This window comes from Ranitomeya imitator, chromosome 4 (assembly GCF_032444005.1).
Source record: "Ranitomeya imitator isolate aRanImi1 chromosome 4, aRanImi1.pri, whole genome shotgun sequence".
NCBI lineage: Eukaryota > Metazoa > Chordata > Amphibia > Anura > Dendrobatidae > Ranitomeya > Ranitomeya imitator.
The window spans coordinates 282,247,149-282,272,162 of record NC_091285.1 but is presented as its reverse complement, the minus strand read 5'-3'; the positions used below and the strand labels follow the sequence as shown (position 1 = coordinate 282,272,162).

The window sequence follows — 25,014 nt, the reverse complement described above, 5'->3', positions numbered from 1 at the left end:
CAAGATGACGCTTTCAGCGGTACCATGGTTATTTATATCTTATATCTGTCTTTTTGATCGCATGTTATTCCACTTTTTGTTCAGCGGTATGATAATAAAGCGTTGTTTTTTGCCTCTTTTTTCTTACGGTGTTTACTGAAGGGGTTAACTAGTGGGAGAGTTTTATAGGGTCGTTACGGACACGGCGATACTAGAGGTGGCTGCAGCAGAGGGCTGGGGTACAGGAAACACTATGTCCTCACCAGCAGCTACATGCAATGGAACCGGCCAGGATGCTCCAGCGCTCGTGGATGGGAAAGAGGGATCAGTAGAGTGGGAAGGTGCAGAGTGGGAAGGTGCAGAGTGGGAAGGTGCAGAGGTTTCCTCACTGTCAAAGTGTCCCTCGGTGGCGGCTTCCTGAGGGATCGCCCCAGAAGGGTTCAACTGTGCTGCAGGCTCCCGAGTGCTCCCGACGGTACTGTGGGAAAAAAAGAGAAAAACAAACAATTAATATACTGTCATTGCATGGCCCTGGCTGAAAGAGCAAAAGAGATTTAGACATGTAAAACATTAGTGCATGTGGTGGGTAATATTTACCTTCGGGTGACCATCGTTGACCTGAGGAACGACAGGGCCCTTGCATATTTGTACGTGCTCCTGCGTCCTCCAGATCCACCCGGGGCCCGCATCTCTTTGTTGAACTCCTTCTTAAAGCGATCCCTGATCGACCGCCACCTTTTCACAATCCGCTCACCTGTTAAAAAAGGAGAAAGACAACTTGGTTAGAAACAGCATTTTAGAATGCATCACCAAAACTGAACTGAGGATACTTACGTTCTTGAATCTGGGCCTGAAAATCAAGGTCCTCGCACCTCGGTATCAGTTCGCGGCAGATTTGCTCCCAGAGTCGACGGGTCACTGAGAGATCAGCATGGCGGCGGTCACCCATATTCCACAACGGCTCCCTGTCTCTGACAAGATCGATAAGGAGGTCAATATCAAGGCCGACCTCCTCACCGTCCGAATCTGGAGCACGCTGTGAAACCTGTTTGAAAAGGGGAAAAAAAAATTAACACCAAATTTGAAACATTGCTAACCTCCCCCCAAAAAATAAAAAAAAAACCTACACGACGACGGCCGCCATGAGATTCACGCCGACGACCCTGGGAGCCACTGGAAGGACCTCTTGCTTAGGCACCAGATTCCAAACTCTAGAAAGAAAAATAAAAAAAATTATGTGCTTGTTGGTAGCCATTCTATGTGTTGTGTGCCATGTGATATATATAAGTTTTGTATGTGTTGTGTGAGGTTTGAAAGTATCAGTTTCTATGTGTTGTGTTGTAAGTATCTCGTGTTATGTTTTGTGTGTAGTGTAGGGTGTGTTTCCGCAAAACATGACAGATACATACCAATTGTGAGCCCTCTCCGTGTGTTTCTCCACCCCTTCCCTCTTCTTCGGGGAGCACCTCTTCTACTGGGGAATCAGCTGCATCAGCTTCCTACGATGAAAGATAAAAAAATACATTATAGATACACTCACACACACTCGACAACGATGGAGCAAGAGAACTTATGTTCATATTTACCTCTGTGCGTTGACGACGAGGAGGAGGAGGGCTCCCTGAAGACATGGCTGTAGGCCTCAGGCTCTGTGGCAGACTCTCGGCTCTGTGGCAGGATTCAGGCTCTGTGGCAGGCTCTCGGCTCTCTGGCAGGCTCTCGTGGCAGGCTATCGGCTCTCTGGCAGGATTCAGGATCTGTGGCAGGATTCAGGCTCTGTGGCAGGATTCAGGCTCTGTGGCAGGATTCAGGCTCTGTGGCAGGTTTCTGGCTCCTTCTGTCTTGGCAGGGTGTGGCAGGGTGTTGGCTCTTCTGCTTTTTGGCTGGAAATCGATGAAGGCCTCATGGCCCTGCTTTATATATAGTCCAGGGGACTGCCCATAGGTTTTTGAGCATGCTCAGTGTAAAAAGCCGGATACAGCCGCCATATCCGACTTTTTCCGGATCCGGCGTTTCCAGCTTTTTCGCCGGAGACAAAAAACGTTACAGTAGACGTTTTTTCCAGACGCCGGAATCGAGTCGACGCCGGATCCGGCTTCACACCGGAAGGAACGCTGGGCCATCCGGCGCCAATAATATTCAACGGGGGAAAAGCCGGATCCGGTTTCTCCGGTTTTCAATTCCGTTTTTTGGCGGAAGAGCCGGAATTCGCCTGAAACAAAAAAACCTGATGTGTGAAAGCAGCCTAGCCCCTCTGATGTCTCTGTCAGTAGTGAAAGAGGAACATGGAACCCATTCCCTGCGCGCTTCCATCAGGACATTAAATTTGATTTCGTTGTCCTGATGGTCTCCATGGAGACAATCGGCCGCAAGATGGCCACGGGGTCCTTCAGGGAAGGTGGTTTGTGAGCGCCTACTGAGTGGAGGCGCTGAGATGCCTCCTTCCCTGCCTGTCAGATGATAATGTGATACTCTTCAGTGCAGAAGCATCTGACACTATACAGTGATGTCCCAGGAAGAGACAAAGTAAAAAAGTTGGAAAAAAAATTTAAAACGTGTAAAAATATTTTTCTAAAAAACCCCAACTAAAGAAAAATAAAACTAAATTTTTTTTTCCAATAAATACATTTCTTTATATAAATAAAAAAATAAACAATAAAAGTACATATTTGGTATCGCCGCGTCCGTAACAACCCACTCTATAAAACTGTCCCACTAGTTAACACCGTAAAAAAGTAAAAAAGACCAGCCAAAAAACAATGCTTTATCATCATAGTGCCCAACAAAAAGTGACATAAAATGTGATAAAAAAAGACGAATGTAAATAAAAATGGTACTGCTGAAAACGTCATCTTGTCCCGCAAACAACAAGCCATCAGCCTGAAAAATAAAAAAGTTATAGCTCTCAGAATAAAACAATGCAGAAATTATTTTTCCTAGAAAATAATTTTTATTGTGTAAAAGTGAGAAAAATATAAAAAAAAAATACATAAATTGGGTATCGAATAATAAAGCTGCCTTACCAATTTTACCACACGCAAAACCTTATTAAAAAAAAAAGCAATTCTGTTAATTCTGTCTCCCAAATTCAGAACAGAAAACGATCAAAAAATGTTATGTATTGGTAAAAATAAAATATCAGCTCGTCGTGCAAAAAAACAAGCCTGTCGGCCGAAATATGGAAAAATTATAGCTCTCAAAATATGGTGATGCAAAAACTAGTTTTCACAATAAAAAGCGTCTTTTAGTGTGTGACAAAAGCCAAACATAAAACCCCAATATAAATCTGGTATCGCTGTATTCGCACCGACCCGAAGAATAAAGTCGCATATAAATTATACCACACAAGGAATGGCATAATAAATAAATAAAACCAATTCTTCACATGATGTTGATTTTTTCATTCTGCCTCCCAAAGATTGCAGTAAGGCTCGGCGCACATTTATCCTGCGCTCTGTATGGAGTGCTTACACCGGGGTTTCCATGTAAATCTTTGCAAATTGTCTCTTCAGAGAGGAAGAGGACTAGAACTCTAGTGCCACCTATTGGAAGTAGCAATCCTAACAGTCAATGTCGACCCTTTAACGAGCCTTGTCACATGACTTAAGATAATAGCCCAACGATACTTCTTGGATCCATGTAAATCTCTGAAATATGTGATTCAGACAGAACCCCCGACGGAAGATTCCCTATAATGAGGCAGATGGAGGCAGTGTGGACGCCACAGGACCTGTGATCCGGCGGTGTCCGTCTTTTTAGGATTGCATAGAAGTGCTATCGGCCACACTTCTGTGCACTTCTGAAAAGAAGGACATGGCTGAACAGATGCCAGAGTACCCCTGCAATTATAGTGAATGGATCCATCATGGGTTTCATCTGTCACAACACTTGGAGATTTAGATGGAAACCCCGATGTAAGTGCTCAGTGTCGGATAAATGTGATCATAAATGTTATGTAAAATGTTCCCAATAAAAGCTTCAACTCAATCCACAAAAAAGCAAGCTCTCACTCAGGTCCGTCATCTGTTAACGGAAATATAGGGGCTTCCACATTACTGGTAGCACAAAGGCTATGAAAAAGGTAAAAGGCTCCACGCCCCAAAAAGAAATTCAGCAAATTCTCCGCCCTTAAATCCAAATGCCCACCCCTTCCCTTCTGAGCCCCAGTGTGCCTAAACGACATCTAGAGCCCACATGTTTGGCTCTGCTGTAGTGATGAGAGTCAGCCTAATTTACAGGTGCATGTCTCCATAAGCATTAGCTGGGAATAACGTACTGGTCACTACAAAGGCAATTTGCAATTTTCACTCAGCAATATCCACTGCTGCTTGTTTCTGGAAAACACCCATGTAGTCAAAATCGTCTCTACATCCTGCATCTCCTGCAGCCAGGCGATCATGTGTCCCGAGTGAGTGGAGAGAGGTGAATATTCATTACCTTAATGAGCAGGGTCACATGATCGCTTGGCCGCAGGAGCTGCTGGAAGCCAGAACAGGATGATGCGAGGGAGCACAGGGAAGGTAAATAGGAGTTTTTTTTATGCTTTTCTTATGGGGGCCATGCATTCAAGGATATGGATGAGGAGCACTGCAAACAAGGATGGGGCTAAGAAGCCATGCATACCAGGACAGGGATGAGGAGCCATGCAGACAAGGAAGGGGATAAAGAGCCATGCATACAAGGATAGGGATGAGAAGCCATGCAGAAAAGGACGGGTATAAGGGGCCATGCATACCAGGACAGGGATGAAGAGCCATGCATACAAGGATAGGGATGCGGAGTCATGTAGAAAAGGACGGGGATAAGGGGCCATGCATACCAGGACAGGGATGAAGAGCCATGCATACAAGGATAGGGATGAGGAGCCATGCATACAAAGATAGGGATTAAAGGACAATGCATACCCGGCTTATACTCGAGTCAATACGTTTTCCCAGTTTTTCGTGACAAAATGAGGTGCCTCAGCTTATACTTGGGTCAGCTTATACTCCAGTATATACAGTATTTTCATTCACGTGAAAATGCTAAAAGCCACAACATTTTTATGCAATTTTGGGTTGTGCAAAAATTGTGTCTCTATTTAAAGTGCTTTACGCCATTTGTGTGGTATAAACAAGTTGCAGTATTAGTCCCATAGTTTTTATTTTTAAAAACATTTTAAAAGAACAGGAGAAAACACACTGGTGCTTACTAAGAGCTGATAAAGTGAAGATGCTGGTAGTAACACAGGCTCTGTGTGCTGTCCTGTCAGCAGACAAATAATAGCAGATATAACTGTATATTACCATGCTAACATCTGTGTAATATAGCCCAATAGTTAATAAGTACCTTCTCCGACAGCGCAACGTAGTTTGTGCCCACAATAATATACAATGATCTTAGATGTATTTAATGCCTGTTCTCAGCGAGTATTAACCTCCCCCTCCCTCTCTTTCCCTTTTTCTGATCTCATTTTACCATCCCAGCTGAATGTGAATAACAAAAAATAATAAAAATACAAAAAACATTTTTATTAGAACACATAAAAGTACATTTTGGGTGCGGGTCCACTGTCCGGATACACGGCGCTTTGGACGGAGTGGAAAACCCACTCCGCCCAAAGTGCCGCCCCCTTCTCTACGCGCGGTGATTCTGGATGTGTTCCTTCATGTACACATCCGGAATCGCCACACCCTATACATAGGACCCTAATATTTACCTTGCAGCGATGGAGCGTCGCCACAAGGTAAACAGACATGCTGCATTCTAAAAAGACGCGCCGCATGTCTGGAAACACAGGGCCACTGGATGCGTGTTCGCACGCATAGTGGAGACGGGATTTCATAAAATCCCCCCCACTATGCTGTAACATCTGGACGCTGCGGGTTGAACGCTGTATGACCTCCCTACAATGCCTGGGCATGCTCCTGATGAAGCGGCAGATGGTCTCCTGAGGGATCTCCTCCCAGAACTTGACTAATGCATCCGTCAACTCCTGGACACTCTGTGGTGCAAAGTGACGTTGGTGGATTGTGCAAGACATGATGTCCCAGATGTGTTCAATCGGATTCAGGCCTGGGGAACGGTAAAGCCAGTCCATAGCTTCAATGCCTTCATCTTGCAGGAACTGCTGACACACTCCAGCTACATGAGGTCTGGCATCGTCCTGCATTAGAAGGAACCCAGGGCCAACTGAACCAGCATATGGTCTCACAAGGGGTCTAAGGATCTCATCTCAGTGCCTAATGGCAGTCAGGCTACATCTGGCGAGCACATGGAAAGCTGTGAGGCTGTCAAAAGAAATGCCACCCCACATCATTACTGACCCACTGCCAAACCGGTCATGCTGAAGGATGTTGCAGGCAGCACATCGCTCTCCACGTCGTCTCCAGACTGTGTTACATGTGCTCAGTGTGAACCTGCTTTCATCTGTGAAGAGCACAGGGCGCCATTGATGAATTTGCTAAACCTGGTGTTCTGTGCCAAATGCCAAGCGTCCTGCACGGTGTGAGCACAAGTCCCATCTGTTGACGACGGGCACTCAAACCATTCTCATGGAGTTGGTTTCTAACCGTCTGTAAAGACACATGCACATTTGTGGCCTACGGGAGGTCATTTTGCAGGGCTCTGGCAGTGCTCCTCCTGTTCCTCCTTGCACAAAGGCTGAGGTAGCGGTCCTGCTGCTGGGTTGTTGCCCTCCTACGGCCCCCTCCACGTCTCCTTGTGTACTGGCCTGTCTCCTGGTAGCGCCTCCAGCCTCTGGACACTATGCTGACAGACACAGCAAACCTTCTTGCCACAGCTCGCATTCATGTGCCATCCGGGATGAGCTGCACTACCTGAGCTACTTGTATGGGTTGTAGAGTCCGTCTCATGCTACCACGAGTGTGAAAGCACAACCAACAATCAAAAGTGACCAAAACATCAGCCAGAAAGCATTGGTACTGAGATGTGGTCTGTGGTCCCCACCTGCAGAACCACTCCTTTATTGAGTGTGTCTTGATAATTGCCAATAATTTCCATCTGTTGTCTATTCCATTTGCACAACAGCATGTGAAATTGATTGTCAGTGATGCTTCCTAAGTGGACAGTTTGATTTCACAGAAGTTTCATTTACTTGGAGTTATATTCTGTTGTTTAAGTGTTCCCTTTATATTTTTGAGCAGTGTAAATTCCATGTACCTGGGTTGGGTGCGGTGGACCCTACCCTGAGGAAGAAGGACTGTGCCTGTGCGAGTTTCTCCACCTGTGTGTCTCCATACAAGTTTGTGGCCGCACTGATGTCCTGCAGCTTAGCTTTCAGTGACGTCACTTTGTTCACGGCCCCCGCTAGTGCCACGTCTCAACAGCAGCACTTCCAGCTGGAGAGTGCCATTGTTGCCATCACTCCTGAAAGGCAGAGCAGATGGAAGATACGGATGGAAGCTCCCGCAAAGGACCTACTTTGACAGAGGATCCTGTAATCGGTTACCCCGTGGGTTTGGAACTGGAGGACTGTGAATCAAATTCATGGAAGAGTGAGTGTTTCATTTATCTAAATACTTGAACCAACTGTGCTACACACACCCAGCGCAACATAAAAGCTAGTCTCCCTATGTAAGATCTGGGGACACTCTTTGACTACTGATCCCCTGAATCTAAGTGTCATGACTCTAGTGTCGGGTGTCTAGGGACCAGTGGTTCCTTCCCTGTCCCTAACGCTAGGGGCGTCCTAGCTCGCCCTGTTCCCTGAATAACTTCTGATTGTGAAGACGCTAGGGCTTTGTACCTTGCCTTTTTTCCTGAATCTGCCCTCAGTTTGTACTCTTTCCCCACCCAGGGAAGAGGGGAGTAGCAGTGTACCATAATGCACCAACCAGGCCAACAAGGTAATACGAACAGGGTTAACGAAAAATACCAAAACATACAAATATACACACACAAATAACAGAGGGATGCACAGAGGAGTGGAAGGTGGGGTTAAACCAGTAGGATAAAAAAGTAATTATCACACACTCAAAACCTAGCAACAGTCACAGATAAATCCACCAACCGCCTACTCTAATATCAACATCAACAATAACCTCCAGCCATGCAGCAAAAGCTAGCTCTGACAATGAGAGACAGCCAGGACCCAGTTTATATAGGCTATATAGCTATATTTAGAGTCTAACAGTGCACAGCTGAGAGCCTAAACTCTCCAGGAGCTCTCCACTGAGCAGAATAACCGCTGCACTTTACACAGTTTAAAGGGAATCTATAATCTGCGGCCACCGCCATCAGGGGCTTATCTATGGACCGCCCCTGGGTGAGTATAATCTAACACATATAATCTAACTTGTTTTTATCTTTCAGGTTACATTGGCTTATCTACAGCATTACAGCATTACAGAATGCTGTAGATAAGCCCTTGGCTTCTTTCCGTCGATGAAAACCCATGACACTAAGATCATTGACAATGTATATCATTGTGGGAACAAGCTATGTTGAACTGTTAGGGAAGGTACTTATTAACTATTGGCCTATAACACAGGTGGTTAGAGCGGTAATATACATATATATCTTTAGTTTTTATTTTTTAAGTTCTTCTCTCCCTTGCAGAGAGAGTGTCATGCTTTGTGATTCGATCCAACGGTCCTGTGATCTTCTGTTGGCAACCGTCCACTAAGCCACAGAAGGTTCTGTCTCTGTCTAGGTGCCGATTACCATTTACCTTTGTTCATCCTTTTCAGACAGCAGGCATTTTTGTAATCTAGCCTATGCCATCCCACTGCATGTGATACTATTTAAACCTTCCCCCTGCTGGTCTTCTCAGCTGGTGATAGTCTTTACTGAATACTGCTTGGAGTTCTAGTTCTACACCTGGGAATCGAGGCAAGCCAGATAAAGCTCCTTTCACACATCAGGTTTTTGCCGTCAGGCATAATCCGGCAAATTTTGAAAAAAACGGATCCGGCAAAAGTTGCTGCCGGATCAATTTTTTTTCTCATAGACTTGTATTAGCGCTGGATGGCCTCACGTTTCATCCGTTTTTTGCCGGATCCGTCCAAAATTAGTTTTCCGGCAGCGGGAGAAAACGTACACAGGAACATTTTTTCTGTCCGGCGAAAAACCGCACAGCGACTGATCCGGCGAAAAACGTATGAAACGTGAGGTGAAATTACTGAATCCAGCGACCAAATCCATTTTTTTTTTATACAGAAATCATGCATTTTCCATTCTGGAAAATGTCTTTCTCCCCGGAACAGGAAGCCCAAACTCTATCCCCAGGTTAAAAAAAAAAAACAGTCGGATCCAGCAGAAAAACGGATCCGTTACATCAGTTTTTCACAATTTGCAACGGATCCGTTTTTTTCTAAATTAGCCGGATTGTGCCTGATGGCTAAAATCTGATGTGTGAAACAGGCCTAAGTGCACTGTTGGGGTTTCTTTCTTATGCTGCACTCTCCGATTCCTTAGAAGGTACGTGATACACTTGACGGCCTTTTTAGGGGGCCAGGTTCGAGTTGTCTTCTCTTGTTTTTACCTTCAATGTTTATCCAGGTTGCACTGAAGTTGCTAGGGAATGCATTACTGGATACTGTAGTCTATACAGCAACAGGTAGGGTTTGTACAGTTTTATCATAGTAAGATCCTTTATCCCTGTGTTTACTACCATGTGTGCATAATATTATCACCAGCCTAATCAAATTTTTGTGTGAGCAGAGATGTTTTTAAGGACATTATGGGAGCCTTGGCTATGCACCTACGATCCCTATCCTTGAAGGTGAAGGCCATCAAACAGCAGCTACTGACACTCTCCATTGTTACTGGAGGTTCATTTCTTCCAAAATTTCACGCTGAACCTTAGGTAAAATTGCCAGATTGCTTCCTTGGGGACCAAAGTAAATTTTAAATTGTCCTTCATCATGGAAGCTGTATTTTTGCCTTGGCCTGTTTCCTACGGAGGGTACATATGAATTGGCCAATTTGTAGCATAAGTTACTTCAGCTTTTCAATGTAAGTTACTGGCTGATGACTGGGTTAAAGTAATGTATGATGGTAGAAAGTACAGCGCCTTGTGAAAGTATTCGGCTCCCTGAAACTTTTCAACCTTTTCCCACATATCATGCTTCAAACATAAAGATACCAAATGTAAATTTTTGGTGAAGAATCAACAACAAGTGCAACAATATTGTGAAGGTGAACGAAATTTATTGGTTATTTTAAATTTTTGTGAAAATTCAAAAACTGAAATGTGGGGTGTGCAATATTATTCGGCCCCTTTAACTTAATACTTTGTTGCGCCACCTTTTGCTGCGATTACAGCTGCAAGTCACTTGGGGTATGTCTCTATCAGATTTGTACATCGAGAGACTGAAATTCTTGCCCATTCTTCCTTGGCAAACAGCTCAAGCTAAGTGAGGTTTGATGGAGATCGGTTGTGATCAGCAGTTTTCAGCTCTTCTCACAAATTCTTAATTGGATTGAGGTCTGGACTTTGACTTGGCCATTCTAACACCTAGATATTTATTTGTGAACCAATCCATTGTAGATTTTGCTTTATGTTTGGGATCATTGTCTTGTTGGAAGACAAATCTCTGTCCAAGTCTCAGGTCTTTCTCCAGACTCCCAACAGGTTTTCTTCAAGAATGGTCCTGTTTTGGGCTCCATCCATCTTCCCATCAATTGTAACCATCTTCCCTGTCCCTGCTGAAGAAAAGCAGGCCCAAACCATGATGCTGCCACTATCATGTTTGACAGTGGGGATGGTGTGTTCAGGGTGATGAGCTGTGTTGCCTTTACGCCAAACATCGTTTGGCATTGTTGCCAAAAAGTTCGATTTTGGTTTCATCTGACCGGAGCACCTTCTTCCACATGTTTGGGGTGTCTCCCAGGTGGCTTGTTGCAAACTTTAACCCCTTCACGACATGCGCTGTACTAGTACTGCGTATGTTGTGTCTCCCCCTTTGATGTGGGCTCAGGCGATGAGCCCACATCAAAGTCGCGACATGTCAGCTGTTTTGTTAAAATTTGAAAGAGAAAGGTACATGCAAATAAAGGTTGGAACACAAGAATGTAAACAAAAATTACAAAAGTTTATTTCCACACAAGAATACTACACAGGTAAAAACATCTAAAAACCATTCCACAAAGTGGATAAACTCCAATATACCATAATATAGTGTTCATTCAAGGTATAGATATACACATACATGTTAGGGTGCTTTCACACTTGCGTTTTTGTCTGCAGCGTTTTTTGCAAAAAAAACGCATGCTTTTTTTTCCTATATTTAACATTGAAAACGCATGCGTTTTTTGGTGCACATGTTTGCATGCGTTTTTGAACGCATGCGTTTTTTTACTGCATGCGTTCATTTTCAGAAATGCAACTTGTAGTATTTTTGAGAGGCGTTTTTTGGACCAAAAAAAACGCATGCGTTTTCATGCGGTTTTTTTGGGTCAAAAAATACATTGGAGTCAATGGGGACGCATGCGTTTTTTTGTGCATGCGTTTTTTTGCGTTAAAAACGCATGCGTTTTTCTATTAAAAAACCAGAAAACACACTGATATGCCACCTCCCAACATAAAGGTGATAAAGGGATCCTAACCCTAACCCTACCCCTACCCCTAAGGGATCCTAACCCTAACCCTACCCCTAACCCTACCCCTAAGGGATCCTAACCATAACCCTACCCCTAACCCTAACCCTACCCCTAACCCTAAGGGATCCTAACCCTAACCCTAATCCCTTTAGGGTTAGGGGTAGGGTTAGGATCCCTTAGGGTTAGAGGTAGGGTTAGGGTTAGGGGTAGGGTTAGGATCCCTTAGGGTTAGAGGTAGGGTTAGGGTTAGGGGTAGGGTTAGGATCCCTTAGGGTTAGGGTTAGGATCCCTTAGGGTTAGCGGTAGGGTTAGGATCCCTTTAGGGTTATGATCCCTACCCCTAACCCTACCCCTAACCCTAACTATTTCTGTATATAGTGGGTTTTTTACTTTATTTTGATGATTGGCAGCGGTCACACATTTTTCAGCATGCGTTTAAAAAACGCAAACGCATGAAAAAACGCATGTAAACGCCGCGTTTTTTTCACCACATGCAAAAACGCATGCGTCAAAAAAACGCAGTGTTTGCACACGTTTACATGTGTTTTTTCACCATGCGTTTTTTTGCGTTTTTTACCGCAAAAACGCACCCAAAAACGCAAATGTGAAACCAGCCTAACCTGGCTCAAAAAAATTTTGGCACCAAAACCAGTTAGATAACACAGTTGCTGCATGTATCACTATACAAGAAAAAAAATTTCCATTAAATGGGACCCATAAAGTGGTGGTATTGTGGATACTATGAATAATATACACTGCACATCCACATGTAGAAAACACCTGTAGATAGTGAAATACAAACAGTATGCCAAACTCATAAAAAATGAGCCAGCAAAGTATACAATAAAAGTGCACACGGTATGTAGGTAATGGACAACCTATACTTAGTCTAGAAAGATGCCCATGCCAAAATAAGTGGCATTGTAAATCACTAGTACGTGTGTATGAGCAAAATTTGCAAGTCAAAAGCAAATGCAGGTGCTAAATACTTCACCCTAACCGGTCCACTAAAGTCGCCCACTGGTCCCATAAGCAGCGGTGCAGCCAGGATATAGAGTACTAGATGGCAGCCCGATTCTAAAGAATCGGGAGTCTAGAATCCATATATACTTTATTTATTCAAATGTAAGAATAATACAATTAATAAATAATAGTAAGAAAGAACAAAAATAATAGGCAGTATATGGAGAAAACACCAAACAAAAGTTCAAAATTGGTGTGAAAATGTCACTGAACCACTTCACAACTAAATATATATAGTTTTGGTAAATGGTATTATCATTTTTTTGACGAAATTCGGCAGGAGCTTGAAGAGCAACGTCACTGGGCCCGCCTCCACGCAGTAGAAACTTGCTGTGAGGTAAAAATTCAAAAATCACACCAAAATGGCGGGCGGAGTGTGTCACAGTACGGCACGTTTCTGATTGGTCGCTCACAGCAGGCGGCAACCAATCAGACACTGGACACTGTTGACGTCACTTATCTCCGGACATTAGCTCCGGACATTAGCTCCGGACAGGAAGTTGGCACAAATTGCAGGAAGTAGTATTCTAGGCAATTATATATTAGATAGGACCCACGCGTTCCTACACACATGGTGTCTTTCTCAAGGTGAGTGTATCCAGTGTGAGAAATCCTGTCTATTTAAGGTAGCTGTTTTGTACAACTGAATCGTGATCCACCTGCCACTATTAACTAGTTAAACCCTTTCTGCCATTGGACTTACTATTCCATCCATGTGGGGTGGGCCCTAATTCCCAAGGACGGAACAGTATGTCCAGCGCGATCGGCCGCGCTCACAGGGGGAGCGCAGCCTATCGCGGCCGGGTGTCAGCTGCCTATCGCAGCTGACACCCGGCACTATGTGCCAGGAGCGGTCACGGACCGCCCCCGGCACAATAACCCCTGGCACACGGCGATCAAACATGATCACGGTGTGCCGGCGGTACAGGGAAGCATCGCGCAGGGAGGGGGCTCCCTGCGGGCTTCCCTGAGACCCCCGGAGCAACGAGATGTGATCACGTTGCTGCGAGGGTCTCTTACCTCTCCTCCCTGCAGCAGGCCCGGATCCAAAATGGCCGCGGCATCCGGGTCCTGCAAACTCTCAGATCAGCGATCTGTGATGTCCCCCCCTGGGACAAAGTAAAAAAAAAAATATTTCCACATGTGTTAAAAAAAAAAAAAAAATTCCTAAACAAAAATATATATATATATATATATATATGTTGTTCCCATAAATACATTTCTTTAGCTAAATAAAAAAAACAATAAAAGTACACATATTTAGTATCGCCGCGTCCGTAACGACCCAACCTATAAAACTATCCCACTAGTTAACCCCTTCAGTAAACACCGTAAGGAAAAAAAAAAAACGGGGCAAAAAACAACGCTTTATTATCATACCGCCGAACAAAAAGTGGAATAACACACGATCAAAAAGACAGATATAAATAACCATGGTACCACTGAAAACGTCATCTTGTCCCGCAAAAAACGAGCCACCATACAGCATCATCAGCGAAAAAATTTAAAAGTTATAGTCCTCAGAATAAAGCGATGCAAAAATAATTTTTTCTATAAAAGTTTTTATCGTGTAAAAGCGCCAAAACATAAAAAAATGATATAAATGAGGCATCGCTGTAATCGTACTGACCCGAAGAATAAAACTGCTTTATCAATTTTACCAAATGCGGAACGGTATAAATGCCTCCCCCAAAAGAAATTCATGAATAGCTGGTTTTTGGTCATTCTGCCTCACAAAAATTGGAATAAAAAGCGATCAAAAAATGTCACATGCCCGAAAATGTTACCGATAAAAACGTCAACACGTCCCGCAAAAAACAAGACCTCACATAACTCTGGACTCAAAAATGGAAAAATTATTGCTCTCAAAATGTGGTAACGCAAAAAATATTTTTTGCAATAAAAAGCATCTTTCAGTGTGTGACGGCTGCCAATCATAAAAATCCGCTAAAAAACCCGCTATAAAAGTAAATCAAACCCCCCTTCATCACCCCCTTAGTTAGGGAAAATTTATAAAAATGTATTTATTTCCATTTTCCCATTAGGGTTAGGTTTAGGGCTAGGGTTAGGGTTGGGACTAGGGCTAGGGCTAGGGTTAAGGCTACAGTTAGGGTTGAGGCTAAAGTTAGGGTTAGGGTTTGGATTACATTTACGGTTGGGAATAGGGTTGTGATTAGGGTTAGGGGTGTGTCAGGGTTAAAGGTGTGGTTAGGGTTACCGTTGGGATTAGGGTTAGGGGTGTGTTTGGATTAGGGTTTCAGTTATAATTGGGGGGTTTCCACTGTTTAGGCACATCAGGGGCTCTCCAAACGCAACATGGCGTCCGATCTCAATTCCAGCCAATTCTGCATTGAAAAAGTAAAACAGTGCTCCTTCCCTTCCGAGCTCTACCGTGTGTCCAACCAGGGGTTTACCCCAACATATGGGGTACTCAGGACAAATTGGACAACAACTTTTGGGGTCCAATTTCTCCTGTTACCCTTGGGAAAATACAAAACTGGGGGCTTTTTTATTTTCACGGCTCTGCGTTATAAACTGTAGTGAAACACTTGGGGGCTCAAAGTTCTCACAACACATCTAGATAAGTTCCTTGGGGGGTCTAGTTTCCAATATGGGGTCACTTGTGAGGGGTTTCTACTGTTTAGGTACATTAGGGGCTCTGCAAATGCAATGTGACGCCTACAGACCAATCCATCTAAAGGCCCCTTCACATTAAGCGACGCTGCAGCGATACCGACAACGATCCGGATCGCTGCAGCGTCGCTGTTTGGTCGCTGGAGAGCTGTCACACAGACCGCTCTCCAGCGACCAACGATGCTGGTAACCAGGGTAAACATCGGGTAACTAAGCGCAGGGCCGCGCTTAGTAACCCGATGTTTACCCTGGTTACCATCCTAAAAGTAAAAAAAACAAACAGTACATACTTACCTAACGCTGTCTGTCCTCCAGCGCTGTGCTCTGCACTCCTCCTGTACTGTCTGTGTGAGCACAGCGGCCGGAAAGCAGAGCGGTGACGTCACCGCTCTGCTTTCCGGCTGACCGACGCTCACAGCCAGTACAGGAGGAGTGCAGAGCACAGCGCCGGGGACAGATAGCGGTAGGTAAGTATGTACTGTTTGTTTTTTTTACTTTTAGGATGGTAACCAGGGTAAACATCGGGTTACTAAGCGCGGCCCTGCGCTTAGTTACCCGATGTTTACCCTGGTTACCAGTGAAGACATCGCTGGATCGGTGTCACACACGCCGATCCAGCGATGTCCACGGGAGATCCAGCGACGAAATAAAGTTCTGGACTTTCTTCCAGCAGGGGCCTGATCGTTGGTCGCTGTCACACAACGATTTTATTAACGATATCGTTGCTACGTCACAAAAAGCAACGATATCGTTAACAATATCGTTATGTGTGAAGGTACCTTTAGTCTGCATTCCAAATGATGCTCCTTCCCTTCCGAGCTCTGCCATGCGCTCAAACGGTGGTTCCTCCCCACATATTGGGTATCAGCGTACTCAGGACAAATTGGACAACAACTTTTAGGGTCCAATTTCTCCCGTTACCCTCGGGAAAATACAAAACTGGGGGCTAAAAAATTTGTGTGGGAAAAAATGTTTGTTTTATTTTTATGGCTCTGCATTATAAACTTCTGTGAAGCACTTAGTGGGTCAAAGCGCTCACCACACATCTAGATAAGTTCCTTAGGGGGTCTACTTTCCAAAATAGTGTCACTTGTGGGGGGTTTCAATGTTTAGGCACATTAGTGGCTCTCCAAACGCAACATGGCGTCCCATCTCAATTCCTGTCAATTTTGCATTGAAAAGTCAAACGGCGCTCCTTCGCTTCCGAGCTCTCCCATGCACCCAAACAGTGACCCCCACATATGGGGTATCAGCATACTCAGGACAAATTGTACAACAACTTTTGGGGTCCATTTTCTCCTGTTACCCTTGGTAAAATAAAACAAATTGGAGCTGAAGTACATTTTTTGTGAAAAAAAGTTAAATGTTCATTTTTATTTAAACATTCCAAAAATTCCTGTGAAACACCTGAAGGGTTAATAAACTTCTTGAATGTGGTTTTGAGCACCTTGAGGGGTGCAGTTTTTAGAATGGTTTCACACTTGGGCATTTTCTATCATATAGACCCCTCAAAATGACTTCAAATGAGATGTGGTCGCTAAAAAAAACAATGGTGTTGTAAAAATGAGAAATTGCTGGTCAACTCTTAACCCTTATAACTCCCTAACATAAAAAAAAAAATTGGTTCCAAAATTGTGCTGATGTAGAGTAGACATGTGGGAAATGTTACTTATTAAGTATTTTGTGTGACATAGCTCTGTGATTTAATTGCATAAAAATTCAAAGTTGGAAAATTGCGAAATTTTCAAAATTTTTGCCAAATTTCCATTTTTTTCACAAATAAACGCAGGTAATATCAAAGAAATTTTACCACTACCATGAAGTACAATATGTCACGAGAAAACAATGTCAGAATCACTGGGATCCGTTGAAGCGTTCTAGAGTTATAACCTCAAAGGGACAGTGGTCAGAATTGTAAAAATTGGCCTGGTCATTAACGTGCAAACCACTCTTGGGGGTAAAGGGGTTAAATGCTGCTGTCAAACGCTGACAGCGGCATTTAACTACCACTTCCGACCATCGGGCAGGAAATGCGCGCATTGCCAACCCCATCATGTGATCGGGGGTCAGGGATGCATCGGCATAACAACCAGAGGTCTCCTTGAGACCTCTATGGTTGTTGATACTGGCTTGCTGTGAGCGCCACCCTGTGGTCGGCGCTCATAGCAAGCCTGTAATTCAGTTGCATAGGAGCGATCTGATGATCGCTACTATGTAGCTGAGCCGATCCAGTTGTGCCAGCTTCTAGCCACCCATGGAGGCTATTGAAGCATGGCAAAAGTAAAAAAAAAAAAAAGTTTTAAAAAATGTGAAAAAAAATAAAATATAAAAAAGTTTAAATCACCCCTCTTTCGCCCCATTCAAAATAAAATGATAAAAAAAAATCAAACCTACAAATATTTGGCATCGCCGCATTCAGAATCGCCCGATCAATTAAAAAAAAGGATTAACCTGATTGCTAAACGGCGTAGTGAGAAAAAAATTAAAAACGCCAGAATTACATTTTTTTGGTCGCCGCGACATTGCATTAAAATGCAATAACGGGCGATCAAAAGAATGTATCTGCACAAAAGTAGTATCATTAAAAACGTCAGCACAGCACGCAAAAACTAAGCGCTCACCCGACCCGAGATCCCGAAAAATGGAGACGCTACAGGTATCGGAAAATGGCGCAATCTTTTTTTTTTTTTTTTTTTTTTTAAACAAAATTTGGAATTTTTTTTCACCACTTAAGATAAATAACCTAGACATATTTGGTGTCTATGAACCCGTAATGACGCGGAGAATCACAATGGTAGGCCAGCTTTAGCATTTAGTGAATCTAGCAAAAAAGCCAAACAAAAAACAAGTGTGGTATTGCACCTGGGTAATTTCACAATACATCCTGGAAACGGAAGATGGCGGCAGCCGCGCGTCTATCGCCGAAGCTTCGCTGGATCCCAGGAGTGAGTATATAACTATTTTGTATTTTAATTATTTTTTTAACAGGGATATGTTCCCACACTGCTGTATACTACGTGGGCTGTGTTAGATACCGCGTGGCTGCTATATACTACATAGGCAGTGTTATATACTATGTGGGCTGTGTGATATACTCCGTGGGCTGTGCTATATACTACGTGGGCTGTGCTATATATTACGTGGCCAGTGTTATATACTGCGTGGCCTGTGTTATATACTGTGTCTCCTGTGTTATATACTGTGTGGCTGCAATATACTGCGTGGGCTGTGCAATATACTGCGTGGGCTGTGCAATATACTACGTGGGCTGTGCTATACACTACGTGGTCTGTGCTATACACTACGTGGCCTGTGTTATAAACTGCGTGCGTGGGCTGTTATATACTACGTCAGCTGTGTTATATGCTACATGGGCTGTTATACACTCTGTGGGCTGTGCTATATACTACGTGGCTCTGCTATATACTACGTGACTGCTATTTACTACGTGGGCTATTATATACTACGTGGCTGGCCGCGAACAATCAGCGACAGGCGCAGTCCAGCCGAATCCTGTGTATTCACTGTATTATGCTAAAATCTTCATAAATAAACTATATACATATTCTAGAATACCCGATGCGTTAGAATCGGGCTACCATCTAGTGTGTATATAGACCTTCTCATTTAAAGATTTTTCTGTATTTTCATGACTATGAAAATTGTAAATTCACACTGAAGGCATCAAAACTATGAATTAACACATGTGGAATTATATACTTAACATAAAAGTGTGAAACAACTGAAATGTGGTCTTATTTTCTAGGTTCTTCAAAGTAGCTACCTTTTGCTTTGATGACTGCTTTGCACACTCTTGGCATTTTCTTGATGAGCTTCAAGAGGTAGTCACCGGGAATGGTTTTCACTTCACAGGTATGCCCTGTCAGGTTTAATAAGTGGGATTTCTTGCCTTATAAATGGAGTTGGGACCATCAGTTGTGGTGAGCAGAAGTCTGGTGGATACACAGCTGATAGTCCTACTGAATAGACTGTTAGAATTTGTATTATGCCAAGAAAAAAGCAGCTAAGTAAAGAAAAACGAGTGGCCATCATTACTTTAAGAAATGAAGGTCAGTCAGTCCAAAAAATTGGGAAAACTTTGAAAATGTCCCCGAGTGCAGTTGCAAAAACCATCAAGCGCTACAAAGAACCTGGCTCACATGAGGAGACCAGGTCAATGCCACACAGAGTTCTAGCAGCAGACACATCTCTACAATAACTGTTAAGAGAAGACTTTGTGCAGCAGGCCTTCATGGTAAAATAGCAGCTAGGAAACCACTGCTAAGGACAGGCAACAAGCAGAAGAGACTTGTTTGGGCTAAAGAACACAAGGAATGGACGATAGACCAGTGGAAATCTGTGATTTGGTCTGATGAGTCCAAATTTGAGATTTTTGGTTCCAACCACCGTGTCTTTGTGCGACGCAGAAAAGGTGAAGAGATGGACTATACATGCCTGGTTCCCACCGTGAAGCATGGAGGAGGAGGTGTGATGGTGTGGGGGTGCTTTGCTGGTGACACTGTTGGGGATTATTCAAAATTGAAGGAATACTGAACCAGCATCGCTACCACAGCATCTTGCAGCGGCATGCTATTCCATCCGGTTTGCATTTAGTTGGACCATCATTTTTCAACAGGACAATGACCCCAAACACACCTCAACGCTGTGTAAGGGCTATTTGACCAAGAAGGAGAGTGATGGGGTGCTACGCCAGATGACCTGATGGTTTGGGGTGAGCTGGACCGCAGAGTGAAGGCAAAAGGGCCAACAAATGCTAAGCATCTCTGGGAACTCCAAGATTGTTGGAGGACCATTTCCGATGACTACCTGTTGAAGCTCATCAAGAGAATGCCAAGAGTGTGCAAAGCAGTCATCAAAGCAAAAGGTAGCTACTTTGAAGAACCTAGAATATAAGACATATTTTCAGTTGTTTCACACTTTTTTGTTAAGTATATAATTCCACATGTGTTAATTCATAGCTTTGATGCCTTCAGTGTGTATTTACAATTTTCAGTCATGAAAATACAGAAAAATCTTTAAATGAGAAGGTGTGTCCAAACTTTTGGTCTGTACTGTATAATGTATATATCTATATATATAATTGTCTAAGGGTTTTTCTGTCTGTCTGTCTGTCCTGGAAATCCCGCGTCTCTGATTGGCGGCCTCGACCAATCAGTGATGGGCACAGCATGGCGACGATGATGTCATAAAGGTGACCTCGACCAATCAGCGACGGGCACAGTCTGCCGCGAATTCTGGAATCATCATTGTCCATATACTACGGGGACATGCATATTCTAGAATACCCGATGCGTTAGAATCGGGCCACAATCTAGTATATATATATATATATATATATACATATATACATACATATACATACACACACATATATATACACAGTGCCTACAGGTAGTATTCAACCCCCTGCAGATTTAGCAGGTTTAATAGGATGCAAATAAGTTAGAACCTTCAAACTTCAAACAAGAGCAGGATTTATTAACAGATGCAGAAATCTTACAAACCAAAAAGTTTTGTTGCTCAGTTAAATTTTTATAAATTTTAAATATAAAAGTGTGGGTCAATTATTATTCAACCCCTAGGTTTAATATTTTGTGGAATAACCTTTGTTTGCAATTACAGCTAATAATCGTCTTTTATAAGACCTGATCAGGCCGGCACAGGTCTCTGGAGTTATCTTGGCCCACTCCTCCATGCAGATCTTCTCCAAGTTATCTAGGTTCTTTGGGTGTCTCATGTGGACTTTAATCTTGAGCTCCTTCCACAAGTTTTCAATTGGGTTAAGGTCAGGAGACTGACTAGGCCACTGCAACACCTTGATTTTTTGCCTCTTGAACCAGGCCTTGGTTTTCTTGGCTGTGTGCTTTGGGTCGTTGTCTTGTTGGAAGATGAAATGACGACCCATCTTAAGATCCTTGATGGAGGAGCGGAGGTTCTTGGCCAAAATCTCCAGGTAGGCCGTGCTATCCATCTTCCCAAGGATGCGGACCAGATGGCCAGGCCCCTTGGCTGAGAAACAGCCCCACAGCATGATGCTGCCACCACCATGCTTGACTGTAGGGATGGTATTCTTGGGGTCGTATGCAGTGCCATCCAGTCTCCAAACGTCACGTGTGTGGTTGGCACCAAAGATCTCGATCTTGGTCTCATCAGACCAGAGAACCTTGAACCAGTCAGTCTCAAAGTCCTCCAAGTGATCATGAGCAAACTGTAGACGAGCCTTGACATGACGCTTTGAAAGTAAAGGTACCTTACGGGCTCGTCTGGAACGGAGACCATTGCGGTGGAGTACGTTACTTATGGTATTGACTGAAACCAATGTCCCCACTGCCATGAGATCTTCCCGGAGCTCCTTCCTTGTTGTCCTTGAGTTAGCCTTGACTCTTCGGACAAGCCTGGCCTCGGCACGGGAGGAAACTTTCAAAGGCTGTCCATGCTGTGGAAGGCTAACAGTAGTTCCATAAGCCTTCCACTTCCGGATGATGCTCCCAACAGTGGAGACAGGTAGGCCCAACTCCTTGGAAAGGGTTTTGTACCCCTTGCCAGCCTTGTGACCCTCCACGATCTTGTCTCTGATGGCCTTGGAATGCTCCTTTGTCTTTCCCATGTTGACCATGTATGAGTGCTGTTCACAAGTTTGGGGAGGGTCTTAAATAGTCAGAAAAGGCTGGAAAAAGAGATAATTAATCCAAACATGTGAAGCTCATTGTTCTTTGTGCCTGAACTACTTCTTAATACTTTAGGGGAACCAAACAGAATTCTGGTGGGTTGAGGGGTTGAATAATAAATGACCCTCTGAAAAAACTTTTCCCAATTTAAGAAAAAAATAAACAAAGAAATAACATTCTTTTTTGCTGCAGTGCATTTCACACTTCCAGGATGATCTACAGTCCAAATGTCACAATGCCAAGTTAGTTCCAAATGTGTAAACCTGCTAAATCTGCAGGGGGTTGAATACTACTTGTAGGCACTGTATATATATATAATATTCATATATATGTGGGCGTCTGCCGATGTGTAGTTTGCAGACGCTAAGGTTATAATTCTGGGATTACCCTGATTGGAATTACTTATAGTGCTGATAGCAGAGGGGGAGCGTGGCATCTAAACATAGGTATGCTTGCATTATGCTGTAGCGGCATCTTAGAGAGAGAAAAAAAAAATCGAGGGGTATATCAGTGTATATATTAATGATGTTATAGGGATTTATAATGAATTTGTAGTACTCACTGGTTTTTGTGCTGGTGGTAAGGTGCATGTGCTGTATCTCCAGTCCAGGGAGATAACCGCTATGCTGTAGAGTAGTGTTCCCCAACTCCGGTCCTCAAGAGCCACCAACAAGTCATGTTTTCAGGATTTCCTTAGTATTACACAGGTGATAATTGCATCACCTGGACAAGCAAGAATTCAATCACCTGTGCAATACTAAAGAAATCCAGAAAACATGACCAGTTGGTGGCTCTTGAGGACCGGAGTTGGGGAACACTGCTGTAGAGGCTGACCGCTAATTTGTAGAAGGCTGACCGCTACGCTGGAAGCTGGCGTGCCCCGGCCGGAAGCAGCGCTGAGGACACGGCGGGAATTGAGGGGGCGTAGTTTTAGGGTGACGTCACCGAAATGGAAGGACGGGTGCACAGTAGGGCTAGAGATACAGCACATGCATCTTATCACCAGCACAAAAAATAGTGAGTACTACAAATTCATTATAAATCCCTATTTCTTAACTAGGGGAAATTCACAGGGGATTACACCTCCTATCATCACGTTCCCTACAAGCAAAGTCTATATATGGATCAACAATATAGTATACCATCAATTATCACCCTAGTAAGTACATTTGTATATTCATTATCCTATCCTTTCGCTCATAATTAGGGTATTATTAAGTCCCACTAAGATCTGACAGCAACATTTTTTTCTAAACAGTGGAGAACTCATCCCACGAAACCTCGGGAATATTACATCTTTTAACAAGCACCTTGTATCAAATCAGGATTCACGGCTTAACGGAGTAAGTCCTTCTCCATATATACTTCATATATTTACAGGACCATTCAGATCTATTGCTCATGAGATATATATATTATATATATATATTACACACACATATATACACACACACAGTATATACACACATACACTGTATATATAGAGCACTGCGGTGATTATTATTGTTTTTCAATCTCAGCAGGTATACACAGAACCTGTTTTAACCACAAGCACCTCTGTGTGTAATATTCCATTCCGATTTCTCTTTCTTTTACTCGCACGCGGAGTGCTAGTGTTTATCTATATTAATGACCAAATACTTATTTTCCACCATACTTTGCAAAATAAATCTTGCCAAATCAGACAAGGTGATTTTCTGGATTGGTTTTCTCATTTTGACTCTCATAGTTGTGGTCTACCTATGATGTCAATTACAGGCCTCATCTTTTTAAGTGGGAGAACTTGCACAATTGGTGGTTGACTATCTATCTTGACCTACAGTGGAGAAAAAAAGTATTTAAACTATAACCAGCGAGAACTGAAGCTAGCAGTGGGTATATATTGTGGAAGGAAGTGGTCACAAGGTGCTGCAACTGAGAACTCAAGCTCCAAGTTCACAGCCAAAAGAGAAAGGGACCTGAACCCTTTCAGTACCGAACAAAAGTAAATCCACTCCAATTCAAGATAAACGATACACGGATCCTGAAGAGGACCTGTGATCTATTAAACTTTGCGACCTTCTGAACCCCGATCCTCCTGGAGACACATCAGGATGTAACACACCCGTGACAGAGATATAAGGTTTTTTATTCTACTTCCAGAACTTTGTAATCACACATTACATCGCTCACACTGAGAAACCTGCTCCAAGCAATTGTGGAGGCGTGTTGTTCTTTGCCCTATATATTGCTACCTGTTTATTATTGGTCAATCACACGAAGGGAAAAGTTGTACACGCCATCAGTGAACAATCTCTGCAAACCTCCCCTTGGACATAAAGGGTATTCACATCTCCAAGATTATATCCCAATATGTAAGTTGGTGCAATGATGATATTAGCAAGTACCTTCAATTACAAATCTAGTATAGTTTTTCTGATAGGTTATGTTGCTTACCCCCTGTGCAGGGCAATGCAGTAGCTTAAGGTATCCATGGTTACGACCATTATCAACTAACAGTCACTATATGAGTGGTCGTAACCATGGATACCTAAGCTACTGCAATTCCCTGCACATGGCGTAAGTGACATAGCGAAACTGGAGAAATATACTACATTTCTAATTGAAGGCATTTGCTAATATCATTATTATTTCACTTACTACACATTGGGAGAGGATCTGGGACATGGGAATACCTTTAAAGTTAAACTTTACAATTTAATACATCTACAATGGATTGTAGATATTAAAAAATATAAACTATGTTTTACTCAGCTCTGTAGCCATTATTCCATGTTGTGGCCAGTGTAACATACTAAAACGGGTGAAAGATCCAGAGATACCGTAATTATTGATGGTACACACTTATGTGAACAAAAGTATTGCGCCACAACTCTTAATCACTAAATTCAGGTTTTTCTTCCAGTCCCTTTGCCAAAAGGTATATATAATCCAATCCCTAGCCATGCAGTCTGCCATTTCAAACATTTGTAAAATAATGGGTTGTTCTAAAGAGCTCACTGGATTTGAAAATGATACGGTTATACTATGTCACAATTAAATCAAGTCAGTTTACCAAATTTTTTCCCTCAAATATTCAGGTCAATTATGAGTGAATTTTTTTTTAGCAACCACAACAACTCAGCCACAAAGTGGCATACCTTGT

At 43.2% G+C, this 25,014-nt stretch overlaps 1 protein-coding gene across 3 annotated transcripts in view; it reads right to left on the bottom strand.

The window, feature by feature from the left end:
- HMGA2 (high mobility group AT-hook 2) overlaps positions 1–25,014 on the bottom strand; it is a 353,027-nt gene that overhangs the window by 288,029 nt on the left and 39,984 nt on the right. The gene's annotated exons all lie outside the window — the stretch shown is intronic.